We start from the raw sequence: 22606 nt of genomic DNA on the forward strand, positions 1-22606 counted from the left end.
TTAACTTGATGAAACTTAGAAAAAATAAGAAGCCCTGTGGTCTAGTGGTCAAGGCGTTTGCCTGGAAAGCAAAAGACCCGGGTTCGATTCCCGGCGGGGGAACTTCGTTATTTTTTCTAAGTTTCTGGTTTTTTTCAGGCGTGATTGTCCGCCCCCTCTCTCACGAAAGCCTATGTTCGCGCGTTTGTATATACAGTATAATCTCTCTATAGTGACATTCTCTATAGTGACATCGAGCGTCAGCGTAGGAGAATTTTTTCCCTCACTCCAGAATGTCCCTACTTGTGTTGGTGTTTCGGTGTGTGACGTAGTATATTCTTTCTCATTTTATTATTCTATCCGTCGCGCTCACTCAATTCCCCTCGACGCTAGAGTGGGAGACGCTCTCTATAATAAATTCCGAGAATTTGAGCCCCGACGATGTCACTATAGAGAGATTATACTGTATATATATCCATTAAATACAAACGGTATACGCACTATTAGTTGTTAAATTAATAACTCAGTAAATAATCAATAAAAATATCTAAAAATTTGTATGAAACTTCTTGATATATTGCTGAACAATATTGCCACTGATTAAATACTCAATTTTCAAATTTCTCCGACTCTTTTTTCATTCGAAGTTTGACAAATTGAATTTTATATCGGCACAACACAATAAATAAAAAAATTGAACAATATAAAAAAATGAGTTTTTTAATGTTACTGTTGCCATCGCTAGCTTATAATAAAGCTACAGTCAAATTTTCAAGACAATTTATTAATTTTGAAAAAAGTCATGAGTTATATGTTTAAAAAAAAGTATTTTTTCAAAAAAAAAAAATTTTGTTTTTATTTTTTATCTTATTAACTAATTATTATAAAAAAAAAATTATTAAAAAAATGTATATTTTTCAATTTTATAGATGGTTTTTTTTTTCATTTTTTTTTGTTTTCAACTTTAATTTTCAACTCAAACAACGTCGCTTTTTGAAGTGAAACTTCTTTACGGAGGATAGCGACAAAATTCGAGGCCCCGCTAGCGTCACGCTGAGTGTCACACGCTCTATCACACACTCCATCACAAGCTCTGTTATACTCTCTGTTATACGCTCTGTCACAAGCGGATGAAGAGGGAAGAATACATAGAGAGAGTAGGGAAGCTGGGAAGCATACACTAGAGCGTATGATAGCGTACAAACTCGGAGCGTCAGCTTGTGTGTATGCGTGTGCGACTTGAAACTTTTTTTTTTATTCAAATATTATTAAATAGTATACCTAACTGAGCATAGATCATATTCAAAATATCGTAATTAATATTATTATTATTATAAATATTATTATTTATAAAATTATTGTTATTATTATTATTCATACTATAAATATATATAAATGATGATAATTATAACGATTATATGAGTATTATATCGATATTATTATTATTATTATTGATATCAATATTATTATTAATATATGGTTGATAACATTGTTATTATTACTAATATTATATTGATATTATTATTATCGATGATATTTTTGGAATCATTGTTATTTTATTCATACTATGGTTATATATAAATAATATTATTATAAATACCGATAATTCTAATAATATTATGATTAACAATAATATCAATATAATATTAGTAATATCAATGGTATAAATTATATCGTCGCATTAAAGGAAAGAGGGCGTAATAACCTTTGATAAAGGATAAAAGGCGTATGTCCAAGAATTTACGCCTTTTTTCCGTTATCAAAATAATTTTTGATATAATATGAAGGTCGTATTTCCAATTTTATTCAAAATTTATTTAATAGCAGGGTTTTTTAAATTATTAATTGCTTACTGATAATTATAAATATCTTATTATTTATAAAAAAAACATAAAATTATTACAAATCTTCATCTTTTATTAAAAATGATTTTGATAATGGAAAAAAAGGCATAAGTCCGTGAACATACGCCTTTTATTCCTTATAGAAGGTCGTTACACCTTTCTTCCTTTTTTTTTAACCTTAAAATTAGATGAAAAACCCGAAAATTTATGAATTTGCATTTACGCCCTTTTTCTTTCAATAAAAAAAATTCCCAAAAATGGCGCTTACGTCCTTCTTCCATTTATGCGACGATATTAATAATAAAATTTATAATAATAATAATAATATTCGGAATATAAATACTAATAATTATTAATATTTATATGTATTTGAATATTATTGTCAGCATTAATATCATTATTATTATCATTATTATTATTATTCAGAGAGATATTCAGCGTGACATGCAACTACTCCGAAAGAAGTTCCACTTCCCCCGCGCGTACTCGCAACACGCTAATTTTTTTTGTCTTTGAGCGCGGAGCGTGTTACTGTATCCGGACCCTCAATTGTTTAAACTTTTGTTTGAAATATTGTTCAAATTTTCGTTAAAATGAAAGTTGAATTTATTGTTCAAGTGAATGTTGAATTTATTATATAAAAATAAAATGTTAATAAATAAATTATAAAATTTTCATATTTTACCGAACTGTAAGTCCATCTACCACATATTTTGAACAATTTATTTGGCTGTTTACCCAGGTAGAAATCCGACCTCGTTTCGACGTCGAAACGAGTGTATCTTCCGAGCTTGACGCTCGAATCGATGTCGGCGCCGAGCTCGATTCTATGTAGAATTGTTACACGTTTCGACGTCGAAAGGAAGTCAAAACGAGGTAGAAAATAAAAATCGCACAAAAAGACTTAAATAATGGATATTATAATAGAAAATCAATATTATTAGTTATATTAAACAAAAATATAAAAATAAAAATCATAATAATAATAAATTTAAAAGGTTTTCATGTATTTTAATTTCTAACCCGATTTAACCTCGTTTCGACGTCGAAAGTTAACGTTATTCGATAATATTAAATTATTAAATTTATAATAATAATAATAATAATGATAATATTGATAATAATAATATATTATTATTATAAATATTAGCTTAAAAGCGCTTTCTATACAGGATGTCTCGTAAGTCGCGCATGCCAGGTATACCACGAGATTGAACATGAAATTTTAAATAGTACGTGTTTTTAAATTTTGGGTCTACGACGCTTTGTGCCCGAGTTATTAGCGTTTTAAGTTGACCAATGAGAATCGAGCGTCGATAATTATCATCATTATGGCGTCTGAACCCACGTGTGTGTTTACGCGCCATGGATTAAAATGTTTTTATTTTTTTAATTAATTCAAAATTCGAACGCCAGATAGAGCTAAATCATAAATTTGCTAGATGAATGCGCAGCTGCATACTCACACACACAGCACTCACACTAATTATGACAAAATAATCACTTATAATTTAAAATCACATTTATATTTTTGATCACATTATGTGATTTATTTTTTGATCACATTTTAATTTAAAATACTTTTATATTTTTTTTGATCACATTATGTGATTATTCTATCAATGTGATCAATAAATAAATCACATAATGTGATCAAAAATAGGATCTTTTGTAATTTAAAATCACATTTATATTTTTTAACGTGGGTTCAGACGCCATAATGATGATAATTATCGACGCTCGATTCTCATTGGTCAACTTAAAACGCTAATAACTCGGGCACAAAGCGTCGTAGACCCAAAATTTAAAAACACGTACTATTTAAAATTTCATGTTCAATCTCGTGGTATACCTGGCATGCGCGACTTACGAGACATCCTGTATAAGAGGAATTATATTTTAAGGAAATAATGTTGCTTAAAATATAATTTTTTGGCAACCTTAATTCCTTAGCTAAATCTTTTTCTTAGTTACTGCTTTTCCTTGGATATTTGCATTTTTAAAAAATAAATTTACATGTATTTTATCGATAAAATAAATAGAAATACCCAAGGAAAAGCAGTAGCTAAGGAAAAGATGTAGCTAAGGTATTAAGGTTGCCAAAGAATTATATTTTAAGCAACATTATTTCCTTGAAACATAATTCTTTGGCAACCTTAATTCCTTAGCTACATCCTTTTCTTAGCTACTGCTTTTCCTTGGACATTTGTATTATTTAAGAATAAATTAACATGTATTTTATTTATAAAAGAAATTGAAAAAATTCAAGGAAAAGCAGTAGCTAAACAAAATTTGTATTATTAAAAAATAAGTTTACATGTATTTGATTTATAAAAAAAATTAAAAAGTTCCAAAAAAAAGCAGTAGCAGTAAGGTTGCCAAAGAATTATATTTTAAGCAACATTATTTCCTTGAAACATAATTTTTTGACAACTCTAATTCCTTAGATACATCCTTTTCTTAGCTACTGCTTTTCCTTGGACATTTGTATTATCAAAAAATAAATTTACATGTATTTTATTTATGAAAAAAATTAAAAAGGTCCGAGGAAAAGCAGCAGCTAAGGGAAAGATGTAGCTAAGGAATTAAGGTTGCCAAAGAATTATATTTTAAGCATAATTATTTCCTTGAAACAAATTTTTTGGCAACCTTAATTCCTTAACTACATCTTTTATTTAGCTACTGCTTTTCCTTGGACATTTGTATTATCAAAAAATAAATTTACGTGTATTTGATTTATAAAAAAAATTAAAAAGGTCCAAGAAAAAGCAGTAGCTAAGAAGAAGATGTAGCTAAGGAATTAAGGTTGCCAAAGATTTATATTTTAAGCAACATTATTTCCTTGAAACATAATTCTTTGGCATCCGTAATTTTTTAGATACATCTTTCCCTTAGCTACTGCTTTTCCTTGGGTATTTCTATTTGTTTTATCGATAAAATACATGTAAATTTATTTTTTTTAAATCCAAATATCCAAGGAAAAGTAGTAGCTAAGGAAAAGATGTAGCTAAGGAATTAAGGGTGTCAAAGAATTATATTTTAAGCAACATTATTTCCTTGAAACATAATTTTTTGGCAACCTTAATTTCTTAGCTACATTCTTTCCTTAGCTTCTGCTCTTTCAAGGACATTTTAATTTATCAAATACATGATATACAGGTAATTTTATTTTTAAAAAATAAAAATGTCCACAGAAAAGCAGTAACTAAGAAAAAGATTTAGCTAAGGAATGCTTGCCAAAGAATTATGTTTCAAGGAAATAATGTTGCTTAAAAAATAATTCTCTGGCAACCTTAATTCCTTCGCTAAATCCTTTTCTTAGTTACTGCTTTTTCATGGACATTTTTATTTTTCAAAAATAAAATTACATGTATATTATGTATTTGTGAAATTGAAATGTCCAAGAAAAAGCAGAAGCTAAGGAAAGAATGTAGCTAAGAAATTGAGGTTGCCAAAAAATTATGTTTCAAGGAAATAATGTTGCTTAAAATATAACTCTTTGGAAAACCTTAATTCCTTAGCTACATCTTTTCCTTAGCTACTACTTTTCCTTGGACATTTGTGTTATCAAAAAATAAATTTACGTGTATTTGATTTATAAAAAAAATTAAAAAGTTCCAAGAAAAAGCAGTAGCTAAGGAAAAGATGTAGCTAAAGAATTAAGGTTGCCAAAAAAATATATTTTAAGCCACATTATTTCCTTGAAACACAATTCTTTGGCAACCTCAATTCTTTAGCTACATCTTTTCCTTAGCTACTGCTTTTCTTCGGACATTTGTATTATTAAAAAATAAATTTACATTTATTTTATTCATAAAATAAATAAAAAATGTCCAATGAAAAGCAGTAGCTAAGGAAAAGATGTAGCTAAGGAATTAATGTGACTAAGGAATTATTTCCTTGAAACATAATTCTTTGGGAGCCTCAATTCCTTAGCTACATCTTTTCCTTAGCCACGCTTTTCCTTGGACATTTGTATTTTTGAAAAATAAATTTGCATGTATTTTATTTAAGAAAAAATTTAAAAAGGTCCAAGGAAAAGCGTAGCCAAGGAAAAGATGTAGCTAAGGAATTAAGGAAATACGTTGCTTTAAACATAATTTTTTGGCAACCTTAATTCCTTAGCTACATCGTTTCCTAAGCTATTGCTTTTTTTGGGACATTTTTATTTTCAAAAAATAAAATTACATGTATATTATTTATTCAATAATCAGAGCTGGTAAGTTCGTCTGTTATTTCAGCTTGCCGTAAAAACCATGGCAACATGGTGAAATATAGTTTAAAAAAAAGACGATCTGAACCTCGTACATGGAAAAAATGGCCCTTTAAAATGGCCTTATATTTTTGGCCTCTTAAAAATGGCCTTAAAAAATGGCCTTATTTTTTTGGCCTCTCAAAAATGGCCTTAAAAAATGGCCAAAAGAGGGCAAAAACATTAGGCCATTTTTTAAAGCCATTTTTGAGAAGCCAAAAAAAAAAAAAATAAGGCCATTTTTTGAGGCCATTTTTAAGAGGCCAAAAATATAAGGCCATTTTGAAGGGCCATTTTTAAGAGGCCAAAAAAAATAAAGCCACTTTTTGAGGCCATTTTTTCCATGTACGAGGTTCAGATCGTCTTTCTTTTAAACTATATTTCACCACGTTGCCATGGTATTTACGGCAAGCTGAAATAACAGACGAACTTCCCGGCTCTGTTAATAAATTAAAATGTACAAGAAAAAGCAGAAGCTACGGAAAGAATGTACCTAAGGATAAAGGACTTAAGGTTGCCAAAAAATTATATTTTAAGCAACATTATTTTCTTAAAACATAATTCTCCTTATATAGGGGGCGCTTTTAAGCCAATAATAATAGTAATATATTATTATTATTATAATTTAATATATTATTATTATGATTATTATTATTATTATTATAAATTTAATAATTTAATATTTTTTTATGCATTTTATTTTCTAGCTCGATTCAACCTCTTTTCGACGTCGAAACGAGCTCGAATCGAGGTTGAATCGGTAAAAACCTTATAAGAATTGGATATTCTTTCATTTTATTTAAGCTAAATTCAACAAAAATTATCAGGAAAATGTTTATTCTATTAATTTAAATCAATTACTAGGTTTCTATAGTAATTAAAAACATCCAATAACTCCGGCAAATATCCAGGCCTTGGTAATGAGCAATATATCTCCGGAGGATCCTTTCATTTCTACAAGAAACCATGTACATTTTGTGAGTTTTCTTGTTTATATGAAATTCGATAAATAACAGTTTTAATTTTACAGTGTCACCATGTAAATTAAAAGACTATTGCCAAATGTCTAAGGAAAAAGTAAAATTAAATTGAATCATTAGTCATCTACTGCTTTTTTTTGGTATTTTAATTAATTTAACAAATAAAACTAATGCAATTAAAATACCAAGGAAAAGCAGTAGTTAAGGAAAGATGAAGCTAAGAAATTAATGTAGCCAAAAAAAATTAAATGTGTAGCGAGATAGAATTATTTTGCGCATATTTGATGTCTCCTATCACATTGACCTGTCATGTGACATCGTCAATGAGGTGTTGCCGTGTACAGAGAAGGATAAGTTAACAGTTAACATACCAATATGTTTACATTAAACATACAAAAGTTTAATGTTAAGATATATATATTAACAATAAACATAGATATCTTAACTGTTAACATACGTATGTTTATAGTTAACATACGTATCTTTACGCGGCCAAATATTTTGATGCGCCAGTCTACTTCTTGTCATCTTTTTTTTTTGACATTATATTGTGATACTATTCTAATTGTAATATAATATAATATGTACTCGTGTTGTCATAAATTTATTTAAATTTAGTTTTTTTGTAAATTCATTCTTAATTTTACATTCAATTTTCATATTTACATACGTAAATGTCTTCAACTATCAGCCTAACCTTCAAATTGTGTCAATTACAGATATCTTAATAGTTAACATACGCATATTAACTATTAAGATACGTATGTTTAATGTTAATATATATATCTTTGATGTAAACTTATCAGCAACCACCCATTTTAACATGGCATATGTTAACATTAAACAGGATATGTTAACTGTTAACATATCCCTCTCTTCTTGTATGTGTGTGTCAGAGGGAAATCTCCTTTATGTTACAAGGGCAGTGGGAATAATGTGTGAATTTCCAAAGCGTAAGAGGGGTAGTGCGCTTTTTGGAAATTCACACATTATTACCACTGTTCCTAGTAACATAAAATATAGTTTGTTACATGTGCCCAATCAGAGAGCCCGCTCACAACTCATTTGGATGGAAAACACTCGCCAAGGCTCGTGCTTGCCCCTCCAAATTCGTTGAGAGCACACTCTCTGAGTGGGCACTTGTAATGATATATACTATTCTTGTCCGCTCTCTTCGCTTCTAGTCCGGCCAGCAAGCTAAACGGTGTGTCCGAACTATATTGTAAAAGTTTAACCACCAACCATTAATTTATATATATTGTGTTTTGATAAATTATCTTCTTAAACAGTCTAATTATTAAATAAATTGTTTTATTTTACTTTAAATATTAATAATAAAATTTGTATCTTTATTTCGAAATAATATTTTAAAAAGAAATTGTTTAAATTTTAAATGTAAAGTAAGGTGAGGGAAACCACACACTTACAAATGGCTCCCAACGTGGGGTTTGAACAACGCGGTGAAAAAAAAAAAAAAAAAAAAGAGTAATATTTTATATGAATTAATAATTATAAAATTTTAGTTGTGACCAAATTTCACAGTTAGCATTCAACTAGAAGCTCGACCACGAGGTGTGAGAAAGAAAAAAATAAGAAATATAAATATTTGATAAAATAAAGAAATTAATCAAATTGTGAAATTTCAGTCGTGAGTACATACAATTGGCTCAAAATTATAATCTCAATCACGGGAGTGAGAAGAGAAGTATTGATATACAAATTGATAAAAGTATAAAGTACATCATTAAATTAAAAATAAAAATTTTGGAAAAGAATCTTCGCATATAAATTTGAAGAAAATCAACAAATCTTGTGAATAAATATTAATAATAACTTGTATACACGTGGCAACGAAGTGTTGAACACGCCATATTTGTGAAAATTTCATCAGAAAAATAAAAATAATAATAATAAAATTCGGATACACGTGGCAACAGAGCGTTGGGCACGCCTGATTTTATCAGAAAATAATAATAATAAATGTACTATATGATAAAAATAATACGTGAAAATTAGACAAAATATTTTCATTCAAATTAATATGTGATATAAAATAATTGATAATATAGTATTTAAAATATTGAAATAATTGCTTGTGTATAATCGAGAGGCACGGTAGTGCCTCGTGTCAAGTGTGAGAAAAAAAATAATAATACCGAAAAAAAAAAAAAAAAATGAAAGCGCAAAAACACTACCGAGCCTAATATACATCAAATAGAGGTGACCTCATCCCTCGGTAACTTTTAAAAATTTATTTAAAATATGAAAATGACGATAAAAATGAACGATTTTTATAATTTAAAATTCTATTGTATCAAGCTTTGCTATAAAAAAAAACCAAATTATTTAATCATTTATTTTATTTTTCATAATTAAATGGATTTTTCGACTGTGCGTTTTTACGTTTAAGGACAGAAATTTTTCATCTCTCTCATACTTTCTTATTACTAGCTATATATCTCTCTCTACTTCTTTATATTTTATATTAATATCAAGAGATTCTTTTGTTTTTTTGGTAACAACTTTTTGTGAAGTACGTGTCGAACTCAAAACAAATGTGTAAATGTGTCAAAGTTACAAAACAATAATTTTGAGGCTGGATCTATTAAATTTGATATGACCAAATGACTCTACAAAAACATGTGATATCACAACAAAAAAAAAAAAAAACAAAGTTTTTTTCTACAAAAAAGAGTCAAGTGTTCGAAATTGTCACTATAATTGTAAGTATATTAATTTAGATATGACACTAAAAATTCAAGAAAGAAATATATATTTTTGTCGCATCTAATTAAGTCTGAACTATTGAAAAAAAAAAAATTTTAAACTTGACCTCACCTGGTTTTTCCCAAATAAGATTTCAGTATTTAAGACATATATTTTATATCAGGTGAATAATACACAAGATAATAGTTATTCAAGTGCTTGACATAATACGACAGCAACATCATAATCACAATACCAAACAACAATAAATAATATGTGGATGAAATGTGGTACCACGTGAACGTAAAGATAGTAAAGATGGTATTTTAGATTGTATAGGATTTCAAGAAACAATTAATGACATTGAAATATTAGCAGAAAAATGTGACAAATGTACTAGTAATCCTAAATCAGTAAAAATTAAAATACGACGAGGTGCTATACTAATGTCTGATAATTTTGATAAGACTTGTAATGGTGGTTATAATAATATTTTTAAACAAATAATGAGTATCTAAAATAAATCTGTTAAATAAACAATTAATACACAAGATAGTGGTTATTTAAGTGCTTGACATAATACGACAGCAACATCATAATCACAATACCAAATAACAATTAATAATATGTGGATAAAATGTGGTACCACGTGAACGTAAAGATAGCAAAGATGGTAATTTAGATTGTATAGGATTTCAAGAGACAATTAATGACATTGAAATATTATTAGAAACATGCGATAAATGTACTGGTGATCCTATACCAATGTCTGGTAATTTTCATGAGACTTGTACTGGTGGTTGTAATAATATTTTTAATCAAATAATGAGTATTGAAAATGAATTTGTCAAATAAACAAATAAAACCCAAGTTAGTGGTTATTCAAGTGCTTGACATAATACGACAGCAACATCATAATCACAATACCAAACAACAATTAATAATATGTGGATAAAATGTGGTACCACGTGAACGTAAAGATAGCAAAGATGGTTATTCAGATTGTATAGGATTTCAAGAGACAATTAATGACACTGAAATATTATCAAAAACATCTGATAAATGTACTGGTAATCCTAAATCAGTAAAATTTAAAATAGGACCAGGTGCTATACCAATGTCTGGTAATTTTTATGAGACTTGTACTGGTAGTTGTAATAATATTTTAAATCAAATAATGAGTATTTGAAATGAATCTGTTCAATAATCAAATAATACACAAGATAGTGGTTATTCAAGTGCTTGTGCTTTTTATGATCGTGCTTGCCATGATCGAAATAAATTCAAGATCTTGAATGAATTTGTTAAGGACAAAAAAATGGAACAGATGATTAAATATTGAATCATTCAATGAAACAACAACAGGAGTAAATAATAATTTAGTAAATGATGTACCGAGTGGAAATCAAAATAACAACAACAATATTGATCATATATAAACAGCAGCAATCATAATAGAACAAATACATGGTGGTGGTGGTGGCGGCGGCGATGATGCACCATCATGTGTTTGCGGTTAATTCGCCCATAAAAAAGATGTCGAAAAAATCGATCAATATTTGACATTAAATTTATTTAACATCAAATAATTCGTTTTGTTTTTTTTTTTTTTTTTACGGAGGCTAGGAGCCAGGGCTCAACCGCAGTCTTGAATTCATCAGCGAAAAAAAAAAAACGCTCATAACTTACGAACTAAGTAACCGAGAGACTTCGTACCAGGCTCAAAAGAAGCGCATTAAAAAACTCTACCGCCTGCGTAATAGGTTTTTTGCTCTATTGATAATAGTTTTTAATTAAAAAACTAAAATGTAAATTTTGAAAAAATTTTTTTTCTTACTTAAAAATTTGTGGTGTCTAAACTTTCCATCAGAGAGTATTTATCACCAAAGGTTTTTTCGTTCCTGAATCTTTTCTGTTTTATATTTCATCATTCTTGAATTATTAATTATGTAACTTAAAATAAGTACAGACTTCGTATTAGGCTCAATTTATGTGTCTCAAAAAACTCTATCTCCCGCTTTGCAAAATTCCTTTCCATTTATAATAGTTTTTGAAAAAAAAAGAAAAAAACTATAAAATTAAAAAAAAAAAAATTCTGATATTTAATTTTTTTTCTCGAAAACCGTTATTGAGAGAGAAAAAAACCCCTTATACCGTCACTAGATTTTTTTTAAGGCACATAATTTGAGCCTAATACGAACTCCCTATCTTGATTATAACAAAAGTTATGGCTCGCCGAAAAAAAACTTAAAAACGGCGCAATGAATAACTCAACGCGAAATCAAAAGAGAGACTTCGTATAAGGCTTATATTATGCGTCTCAAAAAACTCTATCGCCCGCATAATGGGTTTTTTTCCTTATCTATAATAGTTTTTGAGAAAAAAAAAAAAACCTTCAAAATTTAACCAAAAATTCTGCTATTTAATTTTTTTGCTCGAAAACTCTTATTGAGAGAAAAAAAAATCCGGAATGCCGTCGATAGATTTTTTTTAGGCGCATAATTTGAGCCTAATACGAACTCCCTATCTTGATTATAACAAAAGTTATGGCTCGCCGAAAAAAAAATTAAAAAAACGGACCAATCATGTCATTATAGAGTTGAAATAAAATGTTTATAAGGCTCCAAAAAAAGCTTTGAAAAACTCTATTGCCTTTCTTTTAAATATGAATAATGTTTTCGTTAATTAACGGTTAAAATATGTCTAAGCAATAAAAATAACAATGGCCCTAGCCGAAGTATTGAAAATTTTTAATTTCCAACGGGTAACGCTGGCCACGTGCCCCAACAAATGTTACCAGGTCTTTTTTTTTATTCAAATATTGAAGAGATAGCTACTAAATTAAAATCAAATTTATTTTCATTATAATTTGTATTAATTTTATTTATATTTTTCAGGCTGTAACATGTGAGATTACGAGGCTAAAATTGACTCAATATTCAATAATATTGAAAGCTTAAGTCATCTAAAGTTGATATATCAGGAAAATATTAAAAGATATCATCCCGAAAAAAATCCTAAAGATAAAAACAACTGAAAAAAATTAAATTAGTAAAATGGATTAACGGACGACCTTTAGTCTCTTACCAATTGGAAATTGAAAATTTCCTAAACTCCGGTGGGATGGCACGTTTGGGTACATCATTTTTGGTTCGATACACACAATATGTATAAAATTAAATAATTAAATTCTTAACCTTACAATTATTTATGATAAAAAAGATAATGCTTTAATTGTCAATAAACAGTGTCTCTATCTGTCATTCAGTTTTTACACTCATATGCTTTTGTATAGGGAACATTAGGGAATTATAGGAAAATCACTGAATTTTCGTGCTGCTATCTGCCGCTGAATTTCGACAACTTTTAAAAAAATTATTAAATAACGACTATCGTGATTGTTTCGATCTTTATTTATTAATTAACTAATCAATTAAAAGAGCTCGTACTATCGTCAAAAAATTCATTGAAACATTTTCTACAAGTTACATGGTTAAAAATGCTCAAGAAATGACTCTTTTGTGGTTTATTTCATTGTGTAAAGCACTTACTCAGGTTTTTTTTATAAACAATTGCTGATTATAAATAAACTAATTGTTGAAAAAATTCCTAGTATAGCCTTGGTTGTAGATTTTGGCATGTCTAATCCATTAAAACCAAAAAAAAACATGTAAAATGATTTTTAAAGAAGTTGTGTAATTTCTAAAAAAACAGATATTGGTTTTTGTTGAATGAATAAATGAATTTAACAAATAAAAATAAAAACGACCTTTAATAATATCAATTTTGTTCCGTACTTTATTCCGTCAAATTTTCGAATCCATGAATTTTGCTTAGTTTTCTTAATATTTCCCTTTGAATATTTTTTTTCAAATTTTCTTTTGTAATTTATAGTTTCATTATTCATCTCAACAATTTTCAATATTGACATTGATCTAGGTGGCGTAATATGCGAACATTATTTTTTACGGATTTACTATCGGTAGTGATAGATGGCAGTAGAGTGAAAATCTGATTGTTGGTTTCCAGTCAGAAGGATCTCTATGATTACATAATTTGATTGTGAAAAAACAGTTACAGTGAATGTATCCAAGGAAATAAAATTATTATACTACATATTTTTGTATAAAATAATGTTTATGATTATTTAAGCAAGCCCGTAATTTATTTATTTCAATAAATTAAAATACTGTGAGCAAATATAGCTTAGGAAATGATGTAGTTGTAACATGAAATGAACGAAATAGTGAGAGTCAGCAAATCATAAGTTAAGGTAAATTGGAACATGATTAATCATCAATTTTATATTGATGCGAATAAATTTTAAACATGACCTACAAATATAAATAATAAAATATAGATAAGTAAAGTTGAATTTAGGCTGTTCATAAAAGGTATTTATTGGCGTTGACGTTTTTAAAGCTGGAAGTATAACTGAGACTTTCAGCCCATTTCTGGATAAGAACGTAAAAGTAATTGAAGAGAATTGTGTGTAAGTAGTAAAAAGAATTCTGTTAAAATGAGCACGAAGAAAAGTTCGGTGACTGGTTCACACGTAACGGATAAAAGAGTGCCTCGTACACTTTATTCATGGAGTTTACTTTATTCACAGGGAAATATATATGTAATATGATGTCTAGCAGATTCAACGGCTGCTTCGCATTTACCACAAGAAAGTGATGAGTGAGAAAAAATGGTACTTTTATCCTTGGCAAGTGAATTAACTGACTTATTGACGTGACGATAATATGAACATTTCTCCCCATTCAGCATCAGCTGGTTGTAATCAGTTAGCCGACAATTGACGGGCCGACATAATATTAATGATTGTAATCGATTTGTACTTCAATGTAATGTTTTTTTAATAATTTGTAATCCCCCTCATTAATTGTAATTAATTAATTAAAATTCTATGTTGCACTTAGCCGCCGAATTATAAGAACCAGCTGAAAAAATTAATTTATGATTGTATTTTATAGGAAATCATTTGTACATTCCAAATATATATTTGTAATGTTTGTCCGAGGTCAACTTTTTTTTAAATTAATTAAATAAAAATTTGAAATTAATTGCCTAAATAAAGTCCTACGGCGCATGCACGTATACACTGAGAGAATTTTCCTTTCACACTCAGAGAAGGATATGTTAACAGTTAACATATCCTGTTTAATGTTAACATATGCCATGTTAAAATGGGTGGTGGCTGATAAGTTTACATCAAAGATATATATATTAACATTAAACATACGTATCTTAATAGTTAATATGCGTATATTAACTATTAAGATATCTGTAATTGACACAATTTGAAGGTTAGACTGATAGTTGAAGACATTTACGTATGTAAATATGAAAATTGAATGTAAAATTAAGAATGAATTTACAAAAAAAATAAATTTAAATAAATTTATGACAACACGAGTACATATTATATTATATTACAATTAGAATAGTATCACAATATAATGTCAAAAAAAAAAGATTACAAGAAGTAGACTGGGTCATCAAAATATTTGGCCGCGTAAAGATACGTATGTTAACTATAAACATACGTATGTTAACAGTTAAGATATCTATGTTTATTGTTAATATATATATCTTAACATTAAACTTTTGTATGTTTAGTGTAAACATATTGGTATGTTAACTGTTAAGGTACAACTAGGGAAAATTAAAAATAATGACGATTTCACGAATTTTATAGAGTAGATAATTGAAATAACGACACACCTTTTTCTTTAATCAGTTTTTTTGATTAATTCACTGTTAAAGATGGTCCTTTTTTTTGAGGTTAAACATAGGCTCTTATGGAAAATGATGTTCGGCTTTTCATAATACCCCATCGAAATACTTGAAAAAATAATGCCATATTTACCAAAAACTAAAGGGACCAGAAAAAAAGACGAAAAATCATCACCCAAATTTAGTATAGGTTTTAATATTCAATTTTAATTAATAGAGGATAATAAATTTTTGTCTTTGTCTAAATACTTGAGTGGAAGTGAGAAACAGCAGGGGGGTAGCACTACGTGTATTTTTTTCTGGGCTTATTTTTTTCCCTAACTGAAGATTTTTCCCATGCGCAGAGACCGATTTTTGCGTTTGGGTGAAAGGAGGGGAGAATGTGGATAATATGACAATAATATCTTTAATATCGGCCCGAACTATGCTACCGACTGATTTATATTATAATTTGAAATGTGATTAATATTTTTTATTTTTATTTATTTATTTAATATCGTATGATAAATAGAAAGCTATTGGAAAAATGTCTATGGAAAAGATGTAGCCACATGTTAATTAATATAAAATTAATTTTGCCAAAGGAATTAACATGTAGACATCCTCTTTTCCTTAGCTAATACTTTTACCATAGCTTTTTATTAATTTAAAAAAATAAATGGTCATAGGGAAAAAGGGAGCTAAGGAAAGGATGTTGTCACATGTATATTTATACGAAATTAATTTTGCCAAAGAAATTAACATGTAGGCGACCTCTTTTCCTTAGCTAATATTTTTACCATTGCTTTTTATTAATTTAAAAAAATAAATGGTCATAGGAAAAATGGTAGCTAAGGAAAGGATGTTGTCACATGTTAATTTATACGAAATATATTTTGCCAAAGAAATTAACATGTAGGGCAACCTCTTTTTCTTAGCTACATCTTTTCCTTAGCTACTGCTTTTTCTTGGACATTTGTATTTTAAAAAAATAAATTTATATGTATTTTATTTATAAAATAAATAAAAAATGTCCAAGGAAAAGCAGTAGCTAAGGAAAAGATGTAGCTAAGGAATTAATGTGACTAAGGAATTATTTCCTAGAAACATAATTCTTTGGCAACCTTAATTCCTTAGCTACATCTTTTCCTTAGCTACTGCTTTTTCTTGGACATTTGTATTTTTGAAAAATAAATTTACATGTATTTTATTTATAAAATAAATAAAAAATGTCCAAGAAAAAGCAGTAGCTAAGAAAAAAATGTAGCGAAGGAATTGAGGTTGCCAAAGAATTATGTTTTAAGGAAATAATTCCTTAGTCACATTAATTCGTTAGCTACTGCTCTTCGTCGGACATTTGTATTTGAAAAAAAAAAATTTACATGTATTTTATTTATAAAATAAATAAAAAATGTCCAAGGAAAAGCAGTAGCTAAGGAAAAGATGTAGCTAAGGAATTAATGTGACTAATGAATTATTTCCTTGAAATATAATTCTTTGGCAACATTAATTTCTTAGTCACATTAATTCCTTAGCTACATCTTTTCCTTAGCTACTGCTTTTCCTTGGACATTTTTATTTTAAAAAAAAAAATTTACATGTATTTTATTTATAAAATAAATAAAAAATGTCCAAGGAAAAGCAGTAGCTAAGGAAAAGATGTAGCTAAGGAATTAACGTGACTAATGAATTATTTCCTTGAAATATAATTCTTTGGCAACATTAATTCCTTAGTCACATTAATTCCTTAGCTACATCTTTTTTCTAGCTACTGCTTTTCCTTGGACATTTGTATTTTTAAAAAAATTTACATGTATTTTATTTATAAAATAAATAAAAATGTCCAGGAAAAGCAGTAGCTAAGGAAAAGATGTAGCTAAGGAATTAATGTGACTAATGAATTATTTCCTTGAAATATAATTCTTTGGCAACATTAATTTCTTAGTCACATTAATTCCTTAGCTACATCTTTTCCTTAGCTACATCTTTTCCTTGGACATTTGTATTTTTAAAAAAAAATTTTACATGTATTTTATTTATAAAATAAATAAAAAATGTCCAAGGAAAAGCAGTAGCTAAGGAAAAGATGTAGCTAAGGAATTAACGTGACTAATGAATTATTTCCTTGAAATATAATTCTTTGGCAACATTAATTCCTTAGTCACGTTAATTCCTTAGCTACATCTTTTCCTTAGCTACTGCTTTTCCTTGGACATTTGTATTTTAAAAAAAAAATTTTACTTGTATTTTATTTATAAAATAAATAAAAAATGTCCAAGGAAAAGCAGTAATTTCTTAGTCACATTAATTCCTTAGTTACATCTTTTCCTTAGCTACTGCTTTTCCTTGGACATTTTTTATTTATATTATAAATAAAATACATGTAAATTTATTTTTTAAAAATACAAATGTTAATCAAATTAATTGTATGGTTTCATTATATATTTAAATTTACTATCCATTCGAGGAAAACTGCAATTTAACTGGTAAGGAAGAAACGAGATAGATAACGTAGGAATTAAAAAGGTTTTTATCATGTGACTACAAAATGGCGTTCCGTTACTAGACTTTTTCTGGGTAATCGACTCATCTAGGGTGACAAACTACAGCCCATAAAAATACATGTAGTGCTATCCCCCTGAGAAACAGTATTTTCTTTCTAATCTTTCGTCTTTTTCGCACTCATGAATATATAATGTTTTTAGCAAACATCCGCCAGATGTCTCTCATTTTGCCCTAGTTGTACCTTAACTTATCCTTCTCTGAGTGTATAATTGCTGTAAAAAAGATTAATAATTTCGGGAGTCTCCTGAACTGGTGAGACGTAACGACACTCTTTTTGTTTTTACTGGATTAAACCGAAAACTTTTCGGGAGTATCTTTAAAAAATAAAATTGAGAAAATCATCATAATAATTCAAGTTTGCGGGGGCTTCCTGTAAAATTTGAGGTATTATCGACGATAAAACAGTAGTTTATCCTGCTGAAATAATTTTTTTTTTTCTTAAAAATTAAAAGCCCAAATATTTACAGGAGTCTACAGATATAACATCGGTAGTATCATTGATAAATCACGCATCTTTCCCATAATAAATTTTTTTCCTTAGAAAGTATTAACCTGAACATTAATGTTTTTTAAAGATTTTCATTAATAAAATAGTTATTTGTCAAATTATGATGCAAGTTTTTTATTTTTTTTCGCGCCACCTATGAATAAAAAACCGTAATATTTTTTTTCGGGAATATACCAATTAATTTGAATGGGACTCCCATAAATATAAAATTAAACAGGTTTTTTTTATTTTTTTATTCAAGTATATGCAATAGCAGTAATCTCCCGTATTTTCTACGTGTTTTTTTTGTTGAATATACGGGAGACTACCACAATTATAAAAATTTTCGGGTGCATCCCGTGAAAATTTCACGTGGATCCCGTTGTAAAATAAGGATTGTCTATCATAAATGAAATATACATAATACTACGGTAAGAATGCTCGTTTTCTCCCGGAAAAAAATTAAGTAGGCTCACGAGCTATCAAAGATACTTGAACTTTCACTGTACGTTTCCGTAAAGTTTTCTCGAGATCCACCAAAAAATAAAAAAAAAAAAATTATGCGTGTTGCGAGTACGCGCGGGGGAAGTGAAACTTCTTTTGGAGTGATTGTGGTTATGACTCTATAAGTTTTTTTTATCGATTTTTCTGTTGTTTTTGACAATTTATATTACGGTCGGTATTCATATTATTGTTCATTTTATTAACTATTTATTATGAATTTTTTTTTTCGTTATGAATTATCGTTGTCTAGAAGGATATCGCTGTGAACGTTCAGTACTTGATAAAATGGTAGTTTTTTTTCCTGTAGTTTTTGATCAGTTGAATCAGAATGGCAAACTTGAGTCTCGACGACTGATGAACTTAGATTGGTTTCTGTTTTTTCAAGCATACCTATTATAACAAACATTAGTTTTAGTAATAATATTTTTGAATTACAATTTAAATAAAGTAGTAAAGAATAAGTATTATTATTGACATTTTCGATTTCATTATTTTATCAACAATTAATTTGTTGGGATCATTATCCATTCCAGATTCATCAGGGATTTGTGATGATAATGACAATTTTTCTGTCTCTTCACAACGTTCTGCGTTCATATTGAACCATTATAAAAAGAGATTAAGGGATTTCGTCAATTTTTTAAAACGAAGAGTGAGACAACATTTTTCCTCTGTTTTTTGTCTTTTTCGCACTCATAGAAATATTGTGCTTCTCAAAGTCATCCGCAAGAGGTCTCTAGTGATTTTTCAATAATTCCTCATAAAAATCAATTTTTTCATACTTTAATTATTAATTGTAAAAAAACTAAGCTCCAAACCCTTTTTATTTTTTTTCTATACGTTTTGTTTTGTCTCATTTTATAACCCGATAGTTTTTTTTTTCACGATGTCATATTGTCGATTAGAGATCTTGGTATTTTGATGGACTTTTTTTTGACAAAAATCGCATTCTCCATAAGAGCCCATGTTAAAAGTTGTCAACTTTGAAAACTAAGAAAAAAATAACGAGCTTCCAAACAATTACCAAAAAATTACATAAAATGTATTAGTATTTCAAGAATCTACTGTATAAATTTCAAAGCATTCTCATATTCGGAAAAAAATCGACGAAATACCTTAATATAATATTTTTGTTTATTGTAATATTTTTATATAAAATTATATAGTAATATAAGAATATAATATATATGTACACATAATAATATAAATATGTATAGGTATTTATACATGAATGGAAACATACACTGAGAAAAAAAATGTCTGCATTTAAGAGAAAAGTTGCTTAGATATAGCAAAATTTTGCTTGAAAGTTTTAGGCTTTGATTTAAAAAAAAAATGTATTAATTTAAACAAAATAATTTTTAATTAAAGCAATTTATTTGATTAATTTAAGACAGTTTTTTTTTTATTTAAGAGAAAAGAGAATTAATTCAAGAGAAACTTTGCTAAAAAAGAAGCAAAAATATCCTTTAAATCAAGCGAATAAGCGGTCTAGTTAAGACAAAAGTTGCTAAAATTGAATGACATTTGATTTTACTTAATGGGTAAATCGTTTAATTTAAGGATAATATTGATTGAATTAATAGAAAATTCTTTTTATACAAATGATAAATTAATTAATTTAAAAAAATTATGAATAAATTCAAGACAAAAAGCGATCTAGTTAAGACACAAGTTGCTAAAATTGAGCGACATTTCATTTAATTTAATGGGTAAGTCGTTTAACTTGAAGAAATTATCGATTAATTTGAAAAAATTATGAATCAATTTAAAGCAGAAAAGCGTTCTAATCAAGACGAAAGTTGCTAAAATTGAGCGACATTTCTTTTAATTTAATGGGTAAGTCGTTTAACTTGAGCAAATTATCGATTAATTTAAAAAAATTATGAATCAATTTAAAGCAGAAAAGCGTTCTAATCAAGACGAAAATTGCTAAAATTGAGCGACATTTCTTTTAATTTAATGGTTAAGTCGTTTAATTTGAGGATAATATTGATTAAGTTAATAGAAAATTGTTTTCATACAAAAGAAAAATGGATTAATTCAAAAAAATTATGAATCAATTTAAAACAAAAAGCGATCTAGTTAAGACACAAGTTGCTAAAATTAAGCAACATTTGATTTAATTTAATGGGTAAGTCGTTTAACTGGAAGAAATTATCAATTAATTTAAAAAAATTCTGAATCAATTTAAAGCAGAAAAGCAATCTAATCGAGACAGAAGTTGCTAAAATTGAGCGACATTTCATTTAATTTAATAGTTAAGTCGTTTAATTTAAGGAAGTTATAGATTAAATTAATAGAAAATTGTTTTTATTTTTGATTCAAAGAAATGAAAATAGAAAAAAAAATTATTAAAATATCATCTCGAGGTAAAAACAAGTCAACCATAAAAATTTGGGAATGGGCCGAGAATAAAAACTAATTTTTTTATAACTGATTAAAAAAAAATTTTTTACCAATTTTAAAATAATCTAATTTTAGAATAATCTAATAATGGTTTCTTGTAGAGAAATCAAAAATAAAAATAAATGATATCTGGGCAAATTTAGGTTCTTTCCATATTTCGAGGGTAAAAGCTTCAAAAATTGAATTTTAAGAATCGCAGTTTTTCTATCTTTCCATCCTTGAATATAGGGAAAAACAAAATTCATCGAGATATCATTTATTTCTATTTTTGATTTCTCTACAAGAAACCATTATTAAATTTTTTTATTTTTAAAGATCGTAAAAAAATTAGTAATTATTCTCGGCCCATTCCCAAAATTTTATGGGTGACTTGTTTTTACCTCGAGATGATATGGGAAAAATTTCAGAATTTTAAACCTGGTCTAATTTGAGAATAGTATATTTCGTTACAAGTGCCCACTCAGAGAGTGTGCTCTCAACGAATTTGGAGGGGCAAGCACGAGCCTTGGCGAGTGTTTCCCCTCCAAATGAGTTGTGAGCGGGCTCTCTGATTGGGCACATGTAACGAACTATATTTTATGTTACTAGGAACAGTGGTAATAATGTGTGAATTTCCAAAAAGCGCACTACCCCTCTTACGCTTTGGAAATTCACACATTATTCCCACTGCCCTTGTAACATAAAATTATTTTATGGTGTAAAAATGGTGGAAAAGAATTGGAAAAAAATAAGTTCGTTTTTTGGTCCAAAATACACCTAGCAAAAAATTTCCAAGTGAATCGGTTGGGGTCAGGCCGATGACTCGGTGATTTGACTTGGAATGCCCCATATATATTAATATAATATATATTATATTATATACCAATAAACTAAAATTTCGACAATAATAATGCTATGGTGCCGGCCAGAGTTGGGTAGGTAAGATACCTTGGTATCTTACATAGGTAAGATACCATGTAAGATACTGTATCTTACATCATTGGTTTCATACATTGAGGTATCTCACACTGCGTTACCATCGCCTCCTATGATTTTTTAGTGGAACCTTCATGCCAAAATTTTTTTTTTATTCGATAAATACATGTCATTTATTTATTCAATAAATAAAAATCCCAAGAACAAGCAGTAGCTAAGGAAAAGATGGAGCTAAGGAATTACA

The 22606-nt window shown here is 28.1% G+C and overlaps 1 protein-coding gene across 2 annotated transcripts in view; it reads right to left on the reverse strand.

Moving 5' to 3' along the window:
* LOC122855053 (sarcosine dehydrogenase, mitochondrial) overlaps positions 1 to 22606 on the reverse strand; it is a 100829-nt gene that overhangs the window by 21503 nt on the left and 56720 nt on the right. The window lies entirely within an intron of this gene.

The sequence above is a fragment of the Aphidius gifuensis genome, linkage group LG4 (genome assembly GCF_014905175.1).
Source record: "Aphidius gifuensis isolate YNYX2018 linkage group LG4, ASM1490517v1, whole genome shotgun sequence".
Taxonomy (NCBI): domain Eukaryota; kingdom Metazoa; phylum Arthropoda; class Insecta; order Hymenoptera; family Braconidae; genus Aphidius; species Aphidius gifuensis.